We start from the raw sequence: 22,970 nt of genomic DNA, 5'->3' as shown, positions 1-22,970 counted from the left end.
CAAGCTGCTCCCCCGCCCCCCCATCAGAATTCAAAGGAATGCGATCCCGCTCCCCCGCCCCCTGCCACAGCAATGCCGAAAGCTTGTTTCCTATAGGCGTTGAATGCTTTCTGCCGTGGTTTTGTTTTGCATTTCCGATGGCGTGTCTTTCCATTTTGGTGTTTCCTATAGGTGTTGAATGCTTTCTGCCGTGGTTTTGTTTTGCATTTCGGATGGCGTGTCTTTTCATTTTGGTGGGTGTGGCAGAGCCAATGAGAGGTCCCCTTCCGCAGTTCCAAGATCGGCACTCTAGATGTTGCCACATCGCCTCGCCTCACTGGAACAGTCGCCATCGTTTTGTTTTGGTCTTCTTTTGATTCTTTGGCACACCCCATGTGTGCACACGTACTGGCGGTCTGCTTGAGTATGGTTGGCGTGTCTTTCCATTTTGGTGTTTCCTATAGGTGTTGAATGCTTTCTGCCGTGGTTTTGTTTTGCATTTCGGATGGCGTGTCTTTTCATTTTGGTGGGTGTGGCAGAGCCAATGAGAGGTCCCCTTCCGCAGTTCCAAGATCGGCGCTCTAGATGTTGCCACATCGCCTCGCCTCACTGGAACAGTCGCCATCGTTTTGGTCTTCTTTTGATTCTTTGGCACACCCCATGTGTGCACACGTACTGGCGGTCTGCTTGAGTATGGTTGCAGGTGGAAGATATTTCAACGGTTTACAGAAGGACGGATTCATCTTGTGTAAGCACACAAAGATCACATTTGAGACCCGGGATATTAAGCCAGCCTGCACAAGCGCGGTCCGCTTTGGCCACACTTGTTTATTTATTTATTTGCTTAGTTGCACAAGCGGGTCGCCTTCGCTCTCTTGTCTCTTTCCTGCTCTCTATCTCTCGTGGTTCTGTTTACTATCAGTCTCCTTAAGTCTTGCTTCCCCCTCACTTTCTCGCTTCTTTCTGTCTGTCTTGCAATCTTGCTGTTCTCTCTCTCTCTCGCTGTTCTCTCTCTCTCTTGCTCTCCTCTCTCTTTCCTTCTCGCTCGTTTCCCTCTTTCATTCTCGCTCTTCTCTCTCTTTCATTCTTGCTCTTCTCTCTCTCTTTCATTCTCGATTTTCTATATTTCATTCTTGCTTTTCTCTTTCATTCTCGATTTTCTCTCTTTCATTCTCGCTTTTCTTTCTTTCATTCTCGCTCTTCTCTCTCTCTCGCTCATTTCTCTATCTCTCTCTCTTTCACCCTCGCTCTTCTGGCACTCACTTGATCTCTTAAACACACAGGTAAGTGCCGTCTCCGGCCCATGCCTTTAACCGGCGAGTGAGAGGGGGGGGAGGCCCAGCAGGCTGTAACCACCAGTGCCTCCACCGAGTGGCCCCACCTCTTTAGTTGCTTATATCGTCCACGGCCGATGTGATGACTGGTTCATGCTGGCTTGTATTTTACAAAAGCTGAAACTCAGCACAGTGATGTAATGAGTGAAACATTGAAGTGCATTTGTTTTTAAGTTTAGCCCCTTTTACACTGAGGCAGATCGGCAGAGGGCCGCTCATTCAATCGCAATTCCTCATGTGTTCCAGAGCGAGCCCAGCATACAGGCAGCTGTTGTGCTTATAACCGAAGGGTGTACGTCTGGCACAGGGGCAACTAAAATGGTTGCCAATCGCTTGGACTATCAATTTAATTCAGGATCATCTTGGGTTGAGGTCCCTTAACTCCTTCGCTGCGGCGGCTATTCCGCCGCAGCGCTAAGTGGGCGGGGTGGCCGCGCGGCGTTCACACGCTGGTGACGGAACCGCTCCGTCACCAGCCTCGGGTGAGCTGTGCTGATGACGGAGCAGTTCCATCATACCACCACCACTGTTTACGTTCTCTACTCTTTAGCCATGAGATTGCTGCTGCGGTTTTTAAATTACACTGGTTTTAAATTCACACCACACTAGTCACGCACACAGAGTGCTCACCCTACGACAACACTGGCATGTTTTGGTCATGTGTACTCCCACACACTACCGCTAATTCACTGCACTTTGTTGTTGTATTGGCTGTGACCGTGGATGCCTTTACTAGAGAACGTTACAACTGTTTAACCATGTTCTTCTTTTTTCCTTATTGTTTAGGCATAGGATTATCCCCGGAGGTAAATCCCTTGAGGTAATTCACACGAGACACATGAAATTAGCATGGTTTCCTTTTTATCCTTTCAACAACTTTTCACCTTCACTAGGTCCTGAAGAATCGCGGGAACTTCCCATGCGAGAAACATGTTGACCAACCCTCACTTTAGTCTCGTTTAGGGTTACGCTACCTAACCTGCCGTCACCCAGCGAGCTATTTTCACTTTTTAACTGCAGTAGGGGGACCCCCAGAATAAAGTGGTTTCCGGCACCCCCTGCTACATTTTAATTCACTCTTCATCAGGATACTGATTGCCCTGGCCCACATACCCGCACTTCACCAATAGGCTGTTGGACAAAAAGATCTCCGCCAAAGAGCCCCTCTCTGAGGTGAGCCCGTCGGGGATTGCACCGCCTCCCCGACGAGGAGCAAACGCCTATGATGAAGCATGACACCCTTGGGTGTGTGAGGCAAACACGTCCAACATAATGGATGCCCAAAGGTGTAAAATACACACCTTCGGTCGAGCCAATCTGTTCAATCTCCTTTAGGAACAGTTCAGCAACCCTCTTTTTTGAAACGTTTAGGCTACACGGGCACAAGCTGATACTGGACCTTCCTCCCTCTCTTTGGGTGGTAATTGGTGCCCGTCTGATCAACTGATCCCTCTCCCTCCTTTTTGACGACTGCTTATGCACGGTGCAAACCGTGGGAGCTCAACTGGCGGGTTAGAGTGTTCATATCCCCCACCTAGTGACTGTTATACCACATTGGTTAGTCACGCACCTTACCCCTAGTGGGTAGAGCACCTTCTTTTCAGTCTTCTTTATCACCCTTCAATTTTGAAGGATCCCTTTTCTTCCGGGAATGTGTCCCTTGACTCCACCAATATGGAAGGTCAGGGACTAAGTTTCGGGGAAGAGGACGCAGCGGCAATTATGAGAACTCCATCACTCTTTGGCATAGATGTAGAAACAGCCTCAGTGAGCAACACTACTGAGTGGCAATCCCTGGCAGATCTCAAACGGGAATGGATAAGGATTACAATACATGGAACGATGATGGCTGAATACTTCAAAGCCAAAATTGCTCCCAATGGCCTGATAGTTAAAAACTTCCCCAGGATTTTCTGGGAAGACGGACAGTTTAAAGTCGAGTGGTCTCAAGTATCGTGGAAGTGCACCCACGACCTCTTGATCCTCATCGTTAACACTGCAAAACAACTAGCAGACGCCCTCTTTGTCCGCATTCAGGCGGCCGAGGCAGCCCTTAAGACAGCGGCCCAAAACACAGGTTTCACAACCAAATTGGCCGAACTTAACAAAGAAATGGCAGAGCATAAGGAGTACCTCATGAACCAAAAAGTGGCCAAACTCCAAAAGGACATCAAGAGGTTCTCGAAGGAAAAAGTCTATCCTTACCTCAAGGAAGACTATGTCCCCCCAGGAACCAATTATAACTCAGACTCGAGCACAACCTCATCCAGGAGAGGTTCTAACAGTGGATCTGAGAACAGCGATGACAATGAAATGTCAAACATACAACCTAGGGCCAAAAGAGGAAGGGGTCGAGGGCAACAGAACTTTCATAATTACCCTAACGTTCCCCAACAAGGGCAACCCATGGGCCCCCCGTTTTGGCAATACCCACAATTTCCGCAGTTCCAACCACCCTTCGCTCCACAGTACCCACCATTCTTCGCACCTCAAGGGTCTGCACGCCCCCCTTTTTTAGGCAGAGGTTGGGGCAGAGGGCGCGGGCGAAAGCGAGGCAACGCCTCAGAGAAGAGAGTGCAATGGGAGGACACACGCCCCCAGGGGATGGACACACGGAGCACGAGCAGGTCAGGACCAAAATGAGCCTTGTAGTCAACCTTTCGGATCGCCTCCTGACAGAGAGCGAGGAAAAAGTCCTCCAAAAAGGACTAGGTTTTGTTCCAACGCCCAGAATTGACCTGTTCAATCAGACCAGGGAGATCCAATCATTCTTTAGAAAGGTCAGACTCAAAGCCTTCTTTGATGGTAAGCCCTGTGAACCAACAGAAGACTCGGGTCTACATAACCCATCTACCTTCACTCCCCACAATGGGATGGTTCCTAATGAGGTTCTGACTTTCGAACAAGCAGTACTCAAAGACATTAATGCTCTTGACCGACAAACTAGACACTCCAATATTTCCCGCAATGAGATGGAAGTGTTAAAATCACTGGCAGACGACCCCCTTGTCACCATAAAACAAGCTGAAAAGGTGGCACCACGGTTCTGATGAACACCACAGATTATGAACTTGAATGTTCTAGGCAACTGAATGATCAACGGTACTACACTCCCATTCCCAGTGACCCTACCCCACGCCTACAAACTACTATCACAGGCTTAGTGGAAACTGCAGAATGCGAGCGATGGATCAGCAAGAAGGAGGCAGAATTCCTGACGAAAAAAGATCCAAGGGTTCCTTATTTCTACATACTGCCCAAAATTCATAAGGGAACAAGGCCAATCCCTGGGAGACCCATAGTCTCAGGTATTGATTCTGTACTGAAACCACTATCGCAATTTTGCGATCACTTTTTACAACCTCTAGTCAAACGCATTCCCTCCTACATCCAGGACACCACTGATACCCTACGGCTTCTGAACTCACTCCAAGACCTGGGGCATATCGATCTCCTGATTACTCTAGATGTTGAGGCCCTCTATACCAACATCCCCCAGAGGGCCACACTAGAGGTCATTGAGTCACGCCTGGGACTGGAGGAATGGAACTCAAATACCCCACCTTCATTCATCATGGAATGTGCCACCCTGGCGCTCACGGAAAACTTCTTTGAGTTCAAGGGCAAATATTTTCACCAGACCCAGGGGACCTCGATGGGCAGCACTTTTGCCCCGTCAGTGGCATGTCTGTACATGGCAGATTTCGAAGAAAGACACATTCACCATCAATCGAATCCTTTCTCAGATAATATCAGAATGTGGAAACGTTTCATAGACGATATCCTCATCCTATGGACGGGCCCACCCAGCTCTCATGAGGCTTTCTTCGAATGGGTTAATACACTGAACCCTTATCTACACTTTACCATGTCTTCCTCAGCTAAGGAGATTGCCTTCCTTGACCTGACGATCAAATTGCTGGAGGGCAGACTCCAGACTACAATGTTCAGGAAACCTACAGATCGTAATAGCTTGCTACACTATGATAGCCACCACCCTAAAGCTTTACGCTCAAATTTACCCTTGGGACAGTTTCTCCGAATCAGGCGTAACTGCAGTGACATCGCAGACTATAAAAAAGAATCCATCATCCTGTCTAGGAATCTGCTCGACAGAGGCTACCCAACAAGAGAGGTCGCTAGAGCTAACAAACGGGCCAGAAACAATAACAGAGCAGCCCTACTGGAGAGACGAGAAAAAACACCCACTGAGAACCAACCCATCACCTGTGTCACAACGTTCACCCCAATATCGAACAAAATCAAGAGCACAATCAAACGCCATTGGGGGATCCTTAACACAGGAGACATCAACTTCGAACAACCTAGGTTCGCATTCAAAAGGTCACAAAACGTGAAAGACATTCTTATCAACACCAGACCAAAAACGACCAAGAAGTGCTCCCAACAGACCCTATGGAATCTACCCCCGGTCACCGGCCACTACCCTTGCGGCAATTGCGGGATTTGTAAATACACTGCTCCCCAAAAAACAATACAACTTTCTGATACCTTTAAATGGGAAATCCGGGGCCACACTAATTGCAATACCAGCAACTGCATATATATGCTCACATGCCCGTGCGGTCTTCAATACATTGGGATGACAACCCGCCCAATTAAGACACGTATCATTGAGCACCGCAGTAATTTTCGGTGTAAGAAAACACACACCAAAATGTGCAAACATTATGTGGAAAATCACCACAATGCGGACTCTATTGGGTGGGTTGTCCTTGAATCCAGTCCCAACTGCCCAAAGAATGCCCTGTTCCGTAAAGAACAAAGATGGGTTCATCGCCTCTCTACAGACAAACAAGGGCTAAATGAAGACATTCCCTGGCACTCGTTAAACTAGCCACTGTCTATTCCATCCACCAGTCGGTTGATAACCCTTCATGTTCAGAATATACATGACATTACTTTTACTAGTTCCTATGAGTTTTCCTTGTCTGTTCCACTTTTAATTTACTGATCCACTGGATCCGGACCAGTTCTACTCTGTCCAACACCACTTAACTATGGCTGTGTCTACCACACTAGATAACACGTGATCCACGTAGTGGGCGTCGACTGGCGCTAACCTATGACGAGGTCACCTATAAATAGTACACGCCCCCGAGCGCCTTTACCTATTCGAGCTCGGCGGTGATGGGTAGGTGACTTCGCATGGACACGGGTAACTAGAGGTAAGACAATCCCTTCCCATTCCTACACCCGGCAACCCCCTATGCCATAGTTAACCTTTTCTCAACCTCTACAAGGGGTTTATTTTACTTATACCTCCCAATTTACCAATACCTCCCCCTCCTTCAGCCAGCACTATAGGCAACCCCCTTTGTACCGACCCGCCGACAACTCAGGTGGCAATTAGTCCAAGACCTTTAGGTGAGTTTATATCATACCACCACCACTGTTTACGTTCTCTACTCTTTAGCCATGACACTCTCCTTGAGATTGCTGCTGCTGTTTTTAAATTACACTGGTTTTAAATTCACACCACACTAGTCACGCACACAGAGTGCTCACCCTACGACAACACTGGCATGCTTTGGTCGTGTGTACTCCCACACACTACCGCTAATTCACTGCACTTTGTTGTTGGATTGGCTGTGACCGTGGATGCCTTTACTAGAGAACGTTACAACTGTTTAACCATGTTCTTCTTTTTTCCTTATTGTTTAGGCATAGGATTATCCCCTGAGGTAAATCCCTTGAGGTAATTCACACGAGACACATGAAATTAGCATGGTTTCCTTTTTATCCTTTCAACAACTTTTCACCTTCACTAGGTCCTGAAGAATCGCGGGAACTTCCCATGCGAGAAACATGTTGACCAACCCTCACTTTAGTCTCGTTTAGGGTTACGCTACCTAACCTGCCGTCACCCAACGAGCTATTTTCACTTTTTAACTGCAGTAGGGGGACCGCCAGAATAAAGTGGTTTCCGGCACCCCCTGCTACATTTTAATTCACTCTTCATCAGGATACTGATTGCCCTGGCCCACATACCCGCACTTCACCAATAGGCTGTTGGACAAAAAGATCTCCGCCAAAGAGCCCCTCTCTGAGGTGAGCCCGTCGGGGATTGCACCGCCTCCCCGACGAGGAGCAAACGCCTATGATGAAGCATGACACCCTTGGGTGTGTGAGGCAAACACGTCCAACATAATGGATGCCCAAAGGTGTAAAATACACACCTTCGGTCGAGCCAATCTTTTCAATCTCCTTTAGGAACAGTTCAGCAACCCTCTTTTTTGAAACGTTTAGGCTACACGGGCACAAGCTGATACTGGACCTTCCTCCCTCTCTTTGGGTGGTAATTGGTGCCCGTCTGATCAACTGATCCCTCTCCCTCCTTTTTGACGACGACGGAGCAGTTCCGTCATGGCCCCGCCTGCTCAATAGAATGCGTCGCGCAGGCGCGAAATCAGCGCCACGCAGGCGCGTCAGGCAGGCCATGACGGAACCGCTCCATCAGCACAGCGCCACAATGGCTGATGACAGAGCGGTTCCGTGATCAGCATCGATGTGGTTAATTAAGTTACATTTTCACGAGTTAAGGAGATGAGCAGGGTGCCTTCTGATAATTTGAAAGTGTAATTTTTTTACAGGTGTGTGCACCAAATTATTACTGGCTCACTTAATGGCTATGTTGTAATGCTGTGATCGTGTAGAAGTGCAGTGAGTTACAAAAAATAAGGGGCCTTACTGCAAAATGTGGTCATCTGTAAACACGGTGGGTTGTATGTTTTCTAAAGCCCTATGCCCCACTTGATTTCGACCCTTTCTCCCTCCTGGTTGATCTTGTTTGGTATTTTGTAGCCACAGAGACGAAGTTCTTTTAAAACCTACATAAGAACTACTTTCATTGGTGGCATAAGTTAAAAAAAACAAAAAACACTAGCTTCACGTAAAGCAATCCGATGCTAAGCATTTGCCTGTGTGTTTATCACCGCATTGCTTGTGTACAAAGCAAGCGCACTATGGGTTAAAGGCTCACGCGGTCTTTGATGACGCGAAGGATGATCGTACTGCAAAATCCGTGATTTGGTTCTCTCTACTCATACCAACCCTCTCAAGCCTTCTGCCACATCCCTTGTGCTCCAGCTGGCTGTATACATCATACCTGTTCCCTTCCTATGCGGCATCTACACCTTGTCACAGCACCCCTTCCCGTGCGCTCGGTCTTTTGTACCTCCATACCTGCTCCCTGGCCGCCTTAATATCACGTTACTCCGCCCCCTTCCTAGCGCTTTTGCCTTGTGTTCTTTCACACAAGTGAAGTGACCCCTTTCCTGACATTCTCTGCTACTCGCCACACGTCTCTCGTTGTACTCTCTCATGTACAAGCCGTCATTTTTTTTTTTTAATGAAAGGCATTTCTTTTGAATTCTCTTGACCCCACTGAAAAACGTGTTCGAAGTTTCTGATTAACTGTGTGCTCACTACAGTAGGGCCTCTATAAGGAGAGAAAAAGACCTACACAACAGAGTTTTTTGTGTATTTTACATATCAATTATATACGTGTTTCTCCATGAGGCTCTTACTGATTAAAACTATAGGACTTTAAAAAGGAATACAACATTTTTGGGACTCAATCTTCCTAACTTGAGTGCATGAGAAAATAACTGGTTCTTTGAGAATACTAGGTTGTAAACATACGTTGGTATGAATGATGAAACGAACAGTTTCCCCAAATCTTTCTTTCCCATTGGATTTGCACTTACTGTTGTAGTTTGTTGCTGTGAAGCAAAGCTCCAGACCATCAGTTTCCCCCAACACATATTAAAGTGAGACAATATTAAAATAATCACTTTTATTTTCCTAGGGTGTGTCCACAATGCTTCTTCTAGACAAGTCCCTTTCTCGGAGGTTATTGCGGGTGGTAACTTAGAGACAGACTCTTGGCCTTAATTATTGCACGTTCCTTTGGGTGCCCTGTTTGTTGTTAACCAATCGTGCATTTCCTTCACTCATTTAAAAACAGAATGATATTGTTTTTCCCTACAAAGGGAGAGCCGCCTTTACTTTGTAAAGAATATATGTGTCGTCTTGTAAGCAGGTATCTAAAAAAAAAGTGGGTGCTGCTCTCGGAGATACAATACTTTCAAAATCACATGTACAAATTGCATGACCTTTAGATACAGAGCTCAGTGTGAATGATGTGGCTTGTACACACACAACCATACACACACACACAACCACACACACAACCACACACACACAACCAACCACACACAACCACACACACAACCACAGGCACACACACAACTACATACACACACAATCACACACACACACAACCATACACACAACCACACACACACAACCACACACACACAATCACACACAACCACACACACACACACAACCAACCACACACACAACCACACACACACACAACCACAAACACACACACAAACACAAACACACACAACCACACACACAACCACACACAACCACATCCACACACACAACCACACAACCACAACCACACACAACCACACATAAAACCACACAACAACCACACACACAACCACACACATACAACCACACAGTCAGTGCACACTTTCACCAGACACAGACACCATCAGTCATCAGTGCACGCTTTCACTGGGCATAAACACCACCACCGTCAGTGCACGCTTTTACCAGGCACACACACACCCACCAGCCGTCAGTGCACACATTCACCAGGCAGACACACACCACCAGTGCATGTTTTCACCAGGCACACACCACCAGCCATCAGTGGATACTTTCACACACACACCACCAGCCGGTAGTGCACACTTCCACCAGGCACACACACCACCAGCCATCAGCGCACAATCTCTACAGGCACACACACCACCAGCCATCAGTGCACACATCAATTGTTAACACATCCACAATTAACTATTGTAGCAATCGCAGTATGGCGCACTTTACTTTTAAACATATTCATCCAAAGCGCAGCATGCCACCATTGCTACAAAAATAAATACCCTTTTTTTGGCATACAATTTATAGACTTTTGTTGCAGTTGGTGTTGCAATTTTTAGCAATGCCAATAGCTCAAACTTAATTAAAGCGAGACCTATTGCATCGCAAATGCTTGTTTTAACTTGCCCCTAAAGGGCTCGTCGAGCCTGCTGCGGTTAAAGACGTTACCTTCAATTGTATGTTTCATCGGCATTAACATTTCGTGCTTTAATAGAAATGTCATGTTTTTATTCACAATTATAATTACAACATTTTTTTCAAACAAGATAAACACTACAAGGTACCAGGGAGGTCGAGGAGTGTGAGCTCTAGTGGGCACCGCTCAGAGGGCATGGGGCGAAAGCAGAGGTGCAGGGCACAGGGGTACTTCGTGCCAGCCCACGGCCAGTGTCCGCACAGCTGGGCACAGACTTGAGGGACCAGCCTGTGGAAGCGGCTCTTCCATGCTTGGAGGAGTGGGGGTGGGGAGGGGGGTCAATGACCTGGCTACGCAGTGCTTCGAGGAAGCGTGCCCGCTGCTTGTGCTCCGCGAAGCCACACATTTAAGGAGAACATCTCCGTGCCCTTTCTCACAACACGCGCACTGAACTGCCATGAGATGAAAATTATGAAGCAGAAGCGGTTTAATCTATGCTGTGATTAAATACATTCCATGTGCCTGAGCGACTGAAGGATAGGTCCTAAGCAAAATGGATTCCGGCGCTACTGATGGGCCGGGTCACACCGCACACGAGGGTCGAAGGGTGAGGTTTGGTGGTAAGAAAAGGCGTGTGCTTTGTGCTGAGGCTCCCATCTTTAGGGCAGCAGGCAGCTGTTATTCAACAGCTGCTGCAGGCGCCAACACCCATAGATCCAAAAGGGTTTTAGCCTCTCCCCACCCCCACTCCTTTGACTCCGGTGTGTCTGGAGTCTTATCTCCTCAGCACCCGAGTTTTACTCAGGTTTTTAAAAGATCATTCACATATTTACATTCCTTTGTGGACTCGTTAAACCGGGCTTTGCTGTTTTTAACTGGTTCCAGTACCCGCTGGGTCCCCACTCTGCCTATCGCTTACATTTGTATTTTATTTTTACTGCCACAGTGGGAGAATGTATTTTGTGAAAAGGCATCTCACCAGGAGGGATGCCACCTTTGGAAGAGAAAAATACAGGCCATTTGTTGTTTAAAGAGTCTGCAATGGCCTGGCCTTGACACTAAATAGGGCCATAATTAAAATGCTATGTGTTCATTTGTAACATGACCTTTCTGATTTTGTTTCCTTTAATTATTAGTCATGGGTCATTAAAGCAGCCCCAGAACACATTTAAAAGTGCTGTTTATATTTGCTGTTTGAAGGATGCAAACATAAGTGCTAAAATTACTGGCTGTAGGTGATTTTTCTTATTTTTGTACCGGCTGAGACCAGTGGTGCCAGTATAAATCCGATCATTAATATAAATGGGGTGACCCAGAAAAAGTCAAAGGACCTGGGTATCAATTGGTACAGAAAACAAAAGTGGTCCTAGACTTTATTATCAAATGTTACACTCAATGATAAACGTATTACGTATTCCTATGCGATTAAATCCTGAAATAGAAAAAGAGAGACAACAGCCAAATACATTCGCAAAAAAAAACGTACCCACTGGTATGATTAATGTCGTAAGCACATTTCATTGTCTTTGTTGGCAATTATTCGTATTAAATTCAGAACATACAAATGAACATACATTGATCACAGATGAAGCATAGCTGTGTTATGATAAAACAAGGATGATGACCATGTATTGAGTGACAGTAGGGGCAGGCTTTCAATACTAAGGACTTTGGCCGTAGCAAGATATGATACAGTAGAAATATTGCCTTCTTATAATTTCTCTGACCTTTTTGTCCTTTCACATGAGCACCAATCTCTTCACTTCTCTTCACACTACCTGGTAGTAACCCCCTCTCGCTTCATGTATGTTCTGAATTTAATACAAATAATTGCCAAAAAAGACAATTAAATGTGCTTTCGGCATTAATCATACCAGTTGCTACTGTTTTATTTGCGAATGTATTTGTCTGTTGTCTCTCTTTTTAGGGCTCGCCTGCTGTGCGCATGCGCACAGCTGGAAGCTCTATGGGGGCTTATCCAGTGTTTAACCACCACTGGCAATTCCTTTGGGTGCATGTGCTTTTTAGGTCATTGCGCAAGCGCAAGCCCTAAAAAGCGCGTGCACAATGCCACCAGCCATCTGCCTGCCTGCCTCGCATTACCACATCAAAGGCAGCCGTCCCAGGTCATTTGTCACCTCCTAATTATTCACTGCCTGCCGGCCGTATTTTCAGTTTCTTCTCCTAATCTTCCCTCCCCTTGCTGCAACAACTGTTTATGCTCTGCTTGAAAATAAACATGGAATGCATGCTGTATCCAGGACCACGAATTCCATGCTTCTTAAGAGGGCTTTTCGGAGTTTTAGTTTAAGTACCGAGTGCACTGTGTAGTAGCTAGCTAAGGCGCAGTTATGTTGCCATGTGCTGTTGCCGTGCCCAGACAACATTCATATATATTTTCTTTCCTTTCTGCACACATTGTTGCGATTTATTTTGCCCTGCTACTTATCATTTTCTAAGCAGACCTTTAAAATTCGTCATTCCTTAAAATATAGTGTAGCTTCGGTATTAATTAAACACGGACAGGTTTAACAAAACCTTCTCCCAATGCAGATGTTAACAAACAAACCTCTCTCATTTACGGTTCGTACTCTTTTCTTTTCTGTGATTTAGTTTTCCTTCCAGAATAACGTCCTACATATTTTTCTGCATGTATCTGTTGGAACAGTAGCAAGCACTTGTCATAATTTATCCAGCATCGTTAAAGGATAGATTTTTTTTAGGTCGAAGGCCTAAAAGGCTGCGCTTGCGCAGTCTTAGGCCGGAGATTTAATGAGTCTGAGTAGCGCCGAAGGTCCCGCCTCCGTGCCCCATCTCTCCTTCATTGGCTGGCTTCCTAAACGGAGGCCAGCCATTGGAGGAGAGATCAGTCACTCCAATGTAGCCCCGTCCTTTTCGGATTTGGGGGCGTCATTTTTGATGTTCTTTAGACAGTGACGTTGTCCGTCACTCAGAACATCAAAACCACGCCCCCAATTCCGAAAAATTTCAGGAGCGCCGGCCGCCATTAAGCTGTTTGTTGTACATGAGGTAGGTCGCATGCTCCCGCTGTCCTCGTTCCCGCCCCGAATCCGAAAGTCGTTGTGGCCGCCGTTTTGTTTTTGCCGTTTTATTTTTCTTTCCATGTTTTGTTTTTGCCGTTTATTTTTCCCGTCCCCCAAGGCTCTCCCGTCCCCCGAGGCTCTCCCGTCCCCCGAGGCTCTCCCGTCGAGGCTCTCCCGTCCCCCGAGGCTCTCCCGTCCCCCGAGGCTCTCCCGTCCCCCGAGGCTCTCCCGTCCCCCGCGCCTCGTCCCCCGAGGCTCTCCCGTCCCCCGAGGCTCTCCCGTCCCCCCCCGCGAGTCTCTCCCGTCCCCCCCCCCGCGAGTCTCTCCCGTCCCCCCCCCGCCCGCCCCGCGATTCTCTCCCGTCCCGATTCTCACAGTTATCTAAAGAAGTGTTCAGATTGTCCGAGGAGTGAGTCAAATTCTTCAAAAGGTGCACAGAATTCCATCTCTCATCTGCTCTGTGACAAAGCAGTATCCGCTTGTGAAAGACGCAGGCAAATAGAAATAAAACGAGAGAGAGAGATGGAGAGAGCGGGATAGAGAGACTACAACACCCAGACTCCCACAGTCGCCCCCACCTCGCGCCCCCGCCCTACTCAGCCTAAGACCCAAAAGGGAAAACAGTGGCTGAAAGCACGCCTGGAATTCGCTTCCTGCGACTTTCCTTCCAGAGGAGCTGGACAAGAGGAGGAGCTGAGGATGGAAGAGCGGCCGCTAGAGTTGGGGGGCTGCACTCCAGGGGGGCCTCGGGGACCCCCCTGTCCGTCCTAGAGTGCCCCCACCAGTTTCCACCATGGCGGAGCCTCTGTTGAAGAAGACATTCTCCAGGCTGCGGGTCAAGGACCGGCTCAAACGCAAGAAGTCCGATGCCAAGGAGCGGGGTAAGGCGCCCAGAAACTTTCATAGAGGGAGGTAAAGTGCCTAGAACTCCCAGGTAGGGAGTTAAGGCGCTCAGCTCCCAAAAACTTACAGCGAGTGGGGTGAAGCGCGCTGAAAACTCTAGGGAGCAAGGTTAGGCGTCCGAACACTTTCAGAGAGAGAAGTAAAGTGCCCAGAAACGTTTATAGGGGTAGATACAAGTGCCCCGAAACCTTCAGGGAGCGAGGCAACGCGCCTGGCACCAAGAGACTTTCAGAGAGCAAGGCAAGACAGTCAGAATCTTTCAGAGACCAAGATAAAGCGCCCAGAAGCGCCCAATGTGTGAAGTAAGGTTCTCGGAACTAGAGAGGTTGACAGTGAGAGAAAGCTCCTGAAATCGCCCAGGATGGGTTGCGGCAAAGCGCTTGGAATGACACTTTAAGATTTGCAAAGAGTCTGGTAAAGTGCCCTGAAACCTCGGAATGCACTGCAAGGCGCCTGGCACCCAAAGCTTTTCAAAGAGTGCGGCAAGATGTCCAGGGACTTCCAGAGATTGGGATAGGAAGGAGTGCAGACGCCTTCAGAACGTGATAGAGGCTAGAAACACCCAATGGGTTTGCTAAAGCACACGAGCGCCTTCATACTGTGGGGCACAACACTCTGACTTTTTAAAGGGTGGGCATAGAAGTCAAGTAGCCCATGGGTTTGCTAAAGCACACGAGCGCCTTCATACTGTGGGGCACAACACTCTGACTTTTTAAAGGGTGGGCATAGAAGTCAAGTAGCCCATGTCATTTATAACTTTAGGTTTTCCTGACTTTTTAGTATACAGCGGCACTCTGCATGTGATTTTAACAAATTCCATTCTAATACGGCTAAAATTGGAACTACAAGTCCGATTAAGCAATGTATTGTTTATTGAAAGACCCGAGCTGGCTGTAAATTTCACACATGACAGAGGCTGGGGTGTAGCTTGGTCATTAAGATTTTTTTTTTGGGGGGGGGGGGAGGGGTGACTTCGGATTTCCCAATAATCACGCTGGCATATAATGGCAAACTATATTATTTGAGAGGGAAGGAAGAGGCTTAAGGGGCAGTGGAGATGGAGAACAGTGCAGATTAGCAGGGTCTGGTGGCTTAGTGGACTAGTGTCTCCTGTAGGGGCCTATGTTTGACGTCATGGTCACAGGTTCAAATCCCAGCAGGTCCACTCACCCTTTCATCCTCCTGAGGTCGATAAAATGAGTACTATTGATTTGGGTAACAATAAACATCTGTTATCCATGCCAAGATACCCGTTGTGGTGAATGTGCACTTTACAAATACACCTTATGTTACATGGGATACAAAAAACACAGATTGTTGTAAAAATAACCAACAGTTTTAAGAACTTGCACTAAACTACACCAAACAGAAAGCAGCTGTATCCAACTATTTACTAGATAATCCATTTAATAGGGTGTGGTGTAACCCCCCGAAGCTACACCCCTGGTGATAGGTCTGTTTGGCTGCTAACAGTGAGGTAAGGCACCCAGAGACTTCAATGGAGCGAGGCAAAGGCCCTCAAAACCTTCATGGAATGAGGTTTGGGGCCCGCAGGCCTCAGGGGGTGTACAAGGCTTACAGCACTCTGAAATCATAACTGAGTGAGCTGAGGAGAATAGGGACCCCTGTATACTTAAATAACGCACTCCAGAAACGCCCAAGGTGGTAAGAAACATTAATTGAAACGTAGGACTTAGGAAACTGTAGATGAATTAAGGAGGGAGGGAGGCTAGAAACTTTCAAATAGTCCCTTAAGATGTTTAGTGAGGTCAGTGACTCAAAACCATAAAGTGATGTAAAGCGCCTAAAAACCTTGAGTAAGTGGTCAGTGATCCAAGCTCCATAGAAACCAGAGTGGGTTTAGTGCATTGCATTACCGTTGTATGATAATAAGGTGATGAATCTGGTCTCCCATGTGGTGAGGCCCATCAGCCCTGTGATTGTCAGTATCATGGTGTGTACTCCCGCCCAGTAAATCTGCAGTGTGGGGCATGTCCATAACATATGGACAAATGTGCCGTCGGGCATGTGGCAGCATGGGCATTCAAACTGTTGCAGGGAAGAAACACTTTAGTTGCTCCAGTGTGAGATATGCACAATGTAGTATGTTGAATGGGATGTTTTGAAGCAATGGTTACGCAACACTTATTTATGGTGCGCTAGGGCTGTGAGCCATTCATTATCGTGCAGTGCCTGACCGAATTCTTCCTCCCATTTTAATCGGAGCCTCGTTAGTGGCACGCACATGAGATCTATGGTAGATCTCCATAGCCATATGATGTGTTGCCCTGCGCCCATGTTTAGTATCGCATGTAGTGTGGGGTGCGTTTTGGGTTCTCTGTCCGGCAAATCCCATGTCTTCCTAAAGTCTGATATGAGCTGTCTGTGGAAAAGAAACTGACCTGCGAGGACCCCCGCTCTCATCTGCAACACTTCCTCCCCCCGCGAGAGTCTCCCCCCCGCGAGAGTCTCCCCCCCCGCGAGTCTCTCCCCCCCCCCGTGCGAGTCCCCCCCCCCCGCGCTCGGGAGATGTTTCCCAGACTTTCTGATATTAAGTGAGTCAGTCCCATATGCCTCGGGAAATTTTCACAAGTGAAAGTGGAGTTGTATTTGACCACTTCTACCCTTAATGCTGTGCATGGGGAAAAAAGCAAAAGGTGGTAACAGACACAGTTTGTGGAGAAGGCGCCACGCCAGCCCCACTTTACATTAATTCTTAAGCCATGCTATTTGCTTCTCATCCCTGATGACCACCTCCACGCATTTCAATTCCGCACCCCTTTAAGTTTTCTTCATCAACATGCTACTCTTTATCATGACTGCTCTTTTAAATGGATTTGAGGCATGTGCAATTTGTGATTTATTCCTACATTCAAACAGCCCCTTAGCATTTGTCAATTGAGGGATCCTTAGGTTTGCGCACACAACCTGTAATTGTAACTAACATATAAAATCACTGAAATCTCTGAAACACCGAGTTGCCTAAAGCCTGCACCTCGTTTCAGCTCTTACAAAAAGTGGCAGGCGTGAGAAACAAACAAAACCAAGGTGGCAACTATACATCATCCGAACTGATTCCCTCATTGACACTTGTGCCACTGTGTATTTGATGTTGTGGATGGACTGTAGGACTCCAATCCAAACCAACACTCACCAAATTGTAAGCATATGGCAAGAAGTGGCTTCACATTGCTGACATCTTCAACACTATAAGACTGTCAGAGCTCCTTAGAATGGAAACTGCTTCCTCTTTGAAAGCAGGCGGTAAAGTTGTGAGTGCACAGAGTTGTGAGTGCAGAGTTGTGAGTGCACAGAGTTGTGAGTGCACAGAGTTGTGAGTGCACAGAGTTGTGAGTGCACACAGTTGTGAGTGCGCAGAGTTGTGAGTGCGCAGAGTTGTGAGTGCAGGTGCAGAGTAGTGAGTGCTGTTGAGTGCAGAGTGCTGTGTATTGGCAATGTAAATGACAATGCCATTTATTTATGATTAAAAGAAATGTCATGAGCAATGCCAATAGCTCTACCTTTAATGATGCCGAGACCATTGCATTGTAAATGCTTGTTTGTTTTTGAGAGTTGTAATTTCCGTTAAGGCTGCCACCACACAGCGTCACCTACACAGCTCCACCAAGGCACCCACCACACAGCTCCACAGAGGCACCCACCACACAGCTCCACTGATGCACCCACCACACAGCTCCACCGACATAGCTCCACCAATGCACCCACCACCTAACTCCACCTACACAGCTCCACCGATGCACCCACCACACAGCTCCACCGATGCACCCACCACACAGCTCCACCGATGCACTCACCACACAGCTCCACCGAGGCACCCACCACACAGCTCCACCGAGGCACCCACCACACAGCTCCACAGATGCACCCACCACACAGCTCCACCGATGCACCCACCACACAGCTCCACCGATGCACCCACCTCACAGCTCCACCGATGCACCCACCTCACAGCTCCACCGATGCACCCCCCCCACACCTCCACCGATGCACCCACCACACACCTCCACCGATGCACCCACCACACACCTCCACCGATGCACCCACCACACATGCCCCCACTACACATGCCCCAACCACACAGCTCCACAGATGCCCCCACCACACAGCTCCACCGATGCACCCACCACACAGCTCCACCGATGCACCCACCACACAGCTCCACCGATGCACACAGCTCCACTGATGCACCCACCACACAGCTCCACCGATGCACCCACCACACAGCTCCACCTATACAGCTCCACCGATGCACCCACCACACAGCTCCACTGATGCACCCACCACACAGCGCCACCGACACAGCTCCACCGATGCACCCACCACACAGCTCCACCGACACAGCTCCACCGATGCACCCACCACACAGCTCCACCGATGCACCCACCACACAGCTCCACCGATGCATCCACCACACAGATCCACCGATGCATCCACCACACAGCTCCACTGATGCACCCACCACCCAACTCCACCGATGCACCCACCACACAGCTCCACCGACACAGCTCCACCGACGCACCCACCACACAGCTCCAACTACACAGCTCCACCGATGCAACCACCACACAGCTCCACCGATGCAACCACCACACAGCTCCACCGATGCACCCTCCACACAGCTCCACCTACACAGCTCCACCGATGCACCCACCACACAGCTCCACCGATGCACCCACCATACAGCTCCAACTACACAGCTCCACCGATGCACCCACTACTCAGCTCCACCGGTGCACCCACCACACAGCTCCACCTACACAGCTCCAGCGATGCACCCACCACACAGCTCCACCACCCAACTCCACCGATGCACCCACCACACAGCTCCACCGATGCATCCACCACACAGATCCACCGATGCATCCACCACACAGCTCCACCGATGCACCCACCACCCAACTCCACCGATGCACCCACCACACAGCTCCACCGACACAGCTCCACCGACGCACCCACCACACAGCTCCACCTACACAGCTCCACTGATGCAACCACCACACAGCTCCACCGATGCAACCACCACACAGCTCCACTGATGCAACCACCACACAGCTCCACCGATGCAACCACCACACAGCTCCACTGATGCAACCACCACACAGCTCCACCGAGGCACCCACCACACAGCTCCACCGAGGCACCCACTACACAGCTCCACCGATGCACCCACCACACAGCTCCACCGATGCACCCTCCACACAGCTCTACCTACACAGCTCCACCGATGCACCCACCACACAGCTCCACCGATGCACCCGCCATACAGCTCCAACTACACAGCTCCACCGATGCACCCACTACACAGCTCCACCAGTGCACCCACCACACAGCTCCACCTACACAGCTCCAGCGATGCACCCACCACACAGCTCCACCTACACAGCTCCACCGATGCACCCTCCACCCAACTCCACCGATGCACCCACCACACAGCTCCACCGACACAGCTCCACCGATGCACCCACCACACAGCTCCACCTACACAGCTCCACCGATGCACCCACCACACAGCTCCACCGACACAGCTCCACCGATGCACCCACCACACAGCTCCACCTACACAGCTCCACCGATGCACCCACCACACAGCTCCACCGACACAGCTCCACCGATGCACCCACCACACAGCTCCGCCGATGCACCCACCACACAGCTCCGCCGAGGCACCCACCACACAGCTCCACCGATGCTCCAACTAAGCTCCACCAATGCACCCACCACACAGCTCCACCAATGAACCCACCACACAGCTCAGCCGTGGCACCCACCACACAGCTCCGCCGTGGCACCCACCATACAGCTCCACCGATGCTCCAACTAAGCTCCACCAATGCACCCACCAAACAGCTACACCGATGCACACACCACTCAGCGCAACCACAGCATCACTGGTTCAAATATGTTCTTTCAATTTTTCAAGCTTTCACGCTTTATTACAAATCACAAAAAGATGTTAATATTTCACTTCTGTTCTTGGATTTTCGTCACAATAAAAACACTGAACATAATCTTCACAAATGTTGTTTACAAAAGTTTAAGCTATTGCCATTACAAATTAAATAAATAATTAAGTATTAATTATTTAAAAAAATTAAAAGCCATTGGTATTTGTAATATCAATACATCTAAGTCACGTAAATACAAAACATGTTGCATTGCAAATGCTATAGGTGTCACATTTGCGAAAGTTATAACTATTGGCATTGTAAATGATAAAGCTATTAATTTAGCTATTTAAAAAAAAACACATAAATAAAAATAATTCATTTATAACACCAATAGCTCAAACTTTCCTAATGCGAGCCCTATTGCATTTCCAATGCTTGTTCTATTTTACAGTATAAATCCTATCAGCTGGCAACCCCAATCAGGAGACTGAAAGTTTGTTGCAGAATCAGCACATTATTTATTTTCTCCATCCTCCATCCCTGATTGATTTCATAATGCAATAGTTTAACTTATATCTGAAGCGGCGGCGGCCGGTGCAGGTAAGCAAGTTAGGGGGGATGTCAACAGACGACAGAATAGGATTTATTTAATTTTCCCTTTTCCATCATCGGTCGACTTCCACCCGCCCTCCCTGCACCACCGCTCTTACCTGCATGACCGCCGCTGATTTGAAGCTCTATGCCAGCCGTCAATACAATGCTGAGTTACTCCAGGTGGGTGTCTGGGAATACTGCATTCAGACAACTCCCTCCTCATTCTCACTGCTCACCTTTCACTTTCATGTTCACCCTGCACTCACAGTGATCACACTGCTCACCATGCACTCATGCCATTCACCATCTTCCTACCCTGCAATCACAGAGCACCCGCTCACCCTGCACGCACATGACACTCCACTCGTCACTTTCACCGCTCACCCTACACTCACAGCAATCACACTGCAACCACACTGTTACTCTGCACTCACGTAGTTCATCCTCCTCTTACCCTGCGCTCACACGAGCACACCACTCACCCTACACTCACAGTGACCACCGTGGCCCTAAGCCCCTTGCCATGACCTTGTGCCGTTCTCCCTCCACATACCCTGTGGTTACATGAGCACACTGCTCACCCTGCACTTACAGTGATCACGCTGCATACACACCACTCATGCACTCACGCTTTTCGCCCTGCACTTACATGAGCCTGCTACTCACCCTGCACTCATGTGACACTTCACTCACTCAAGCAAGCACATCACTCACCATGCATTCATCCCTGACATGCTGCACTTTCCCCGCACTCAAACTCATGTCACATCACTCACCCTGCAGTCACTCCTCTCACCTTACTCTCATGCTATCACATCGCTCACTGTGCACTCACATTGGCACTTCTGTCACTCACACAGCTCACCCTTCACTCACATGGGCACCGCACTCATCCTGCACTCACATCATGCAAACAAATACAGCACTCACCCTGGAGTCACACCACTCACCCTGCACTTCCTCCTCTCATGCTGCACTCGCAGAAACAAACTTCTCAGCCTGCATTCAGTCAGGCACTCTGTTCGTCCTGCCTGCACACAGGCACAGTAGTCTGCTACTAGGTACTTCCCCTTCCGCATGGGACGACTCTTGGTGGCCAACGGCCCTAGGAACAGCCCCCACACCGACGGACCACGCACGGAACCTGGGCTTCATCCTGGACTCCTCACTCTCGATGACAAGACAAGTCAACGCCGTCTCATCATCATGCTTCAATATCCTACGCATGCTCAAAAAAACATTTCGCTGGATCCCCACCGAAACAAGAAAAACGGTCACCCACGCTCTGATTACTAGCCGTCTAGACTACGGAAACACCCTTTACGCCGGTACCACCGCAAAACTGCAGAAAAAACTCCAACGCATCCAAAATGCTTCAGCCAGACTCATACTAGACATCCCTCGCAAAGACCACATCTCCGGTCACCTGAAAGACCTGCACTGGCTCCCCGTCAACAAAAGGATAACTTTCCGTCTCCTCACCCACGCACACAAAGCCCTCTACGAACTCGGACCGGATTGCCTCAACACGCGCCTTTCCTTCTACACCCCCACCCGCCAGCTGCGTTCGTCCAACCAAGCCCTCGCCGCCGTCCCGCGCATCCACAAAGCCACCATGGGGGGAAGATCCTTCTCCTACTTAGCAGCCAAAACCTGGAATTCCCTCCCCACCCACCTCCGCCTCACTCAAAACCACCTAGCCTTCAGAAAACAGCTTAAAACCTGGATATTCGATAAGTAAACCTCCCCCCCCCTCCTCAAGCGCCTTGAGACCCTCTGGGTATGTAGTGCGCTATATAAATTATGAATTGACTTGACTTGACTTGACTGGAACGCATTGGGACACACCACTCACTCTGCACGAAGTCCTCTCACCATGCAATCACCAGTCACTCTCACAGATCACCCTTCACGCTCACCCTGAACCACACACAGGTACACTACTCACCCTGCATTTACACCACTCACACCACCCTGCTCTCACTCTGCACGCAGTCCTCTCACTTGACACTCACATGGATCCTCATCTCACACTGCATTTATGCAGCTCAAATGACACTCACATCTGCAAACTTTCAACCAT

This window comes from Lissotriton vulgaris, chromosome 8 (genome assembly GCF_964263255.1).
Source record: "Lissotriton vulgaris chromosome 8, aLisVul1.2, whole genome shotgun sequence".
In the NCBI taxonomy this organism is placed as follows: domain Eukaryota; kingdom Metazoa; phylum Chordata; class Amphibia; order Caudata; family Salamandridae; genus Lissotriton; species Lissotriton vulgaris.
This window is presented reverse-complemented; position numbering follows the sequence as displayed.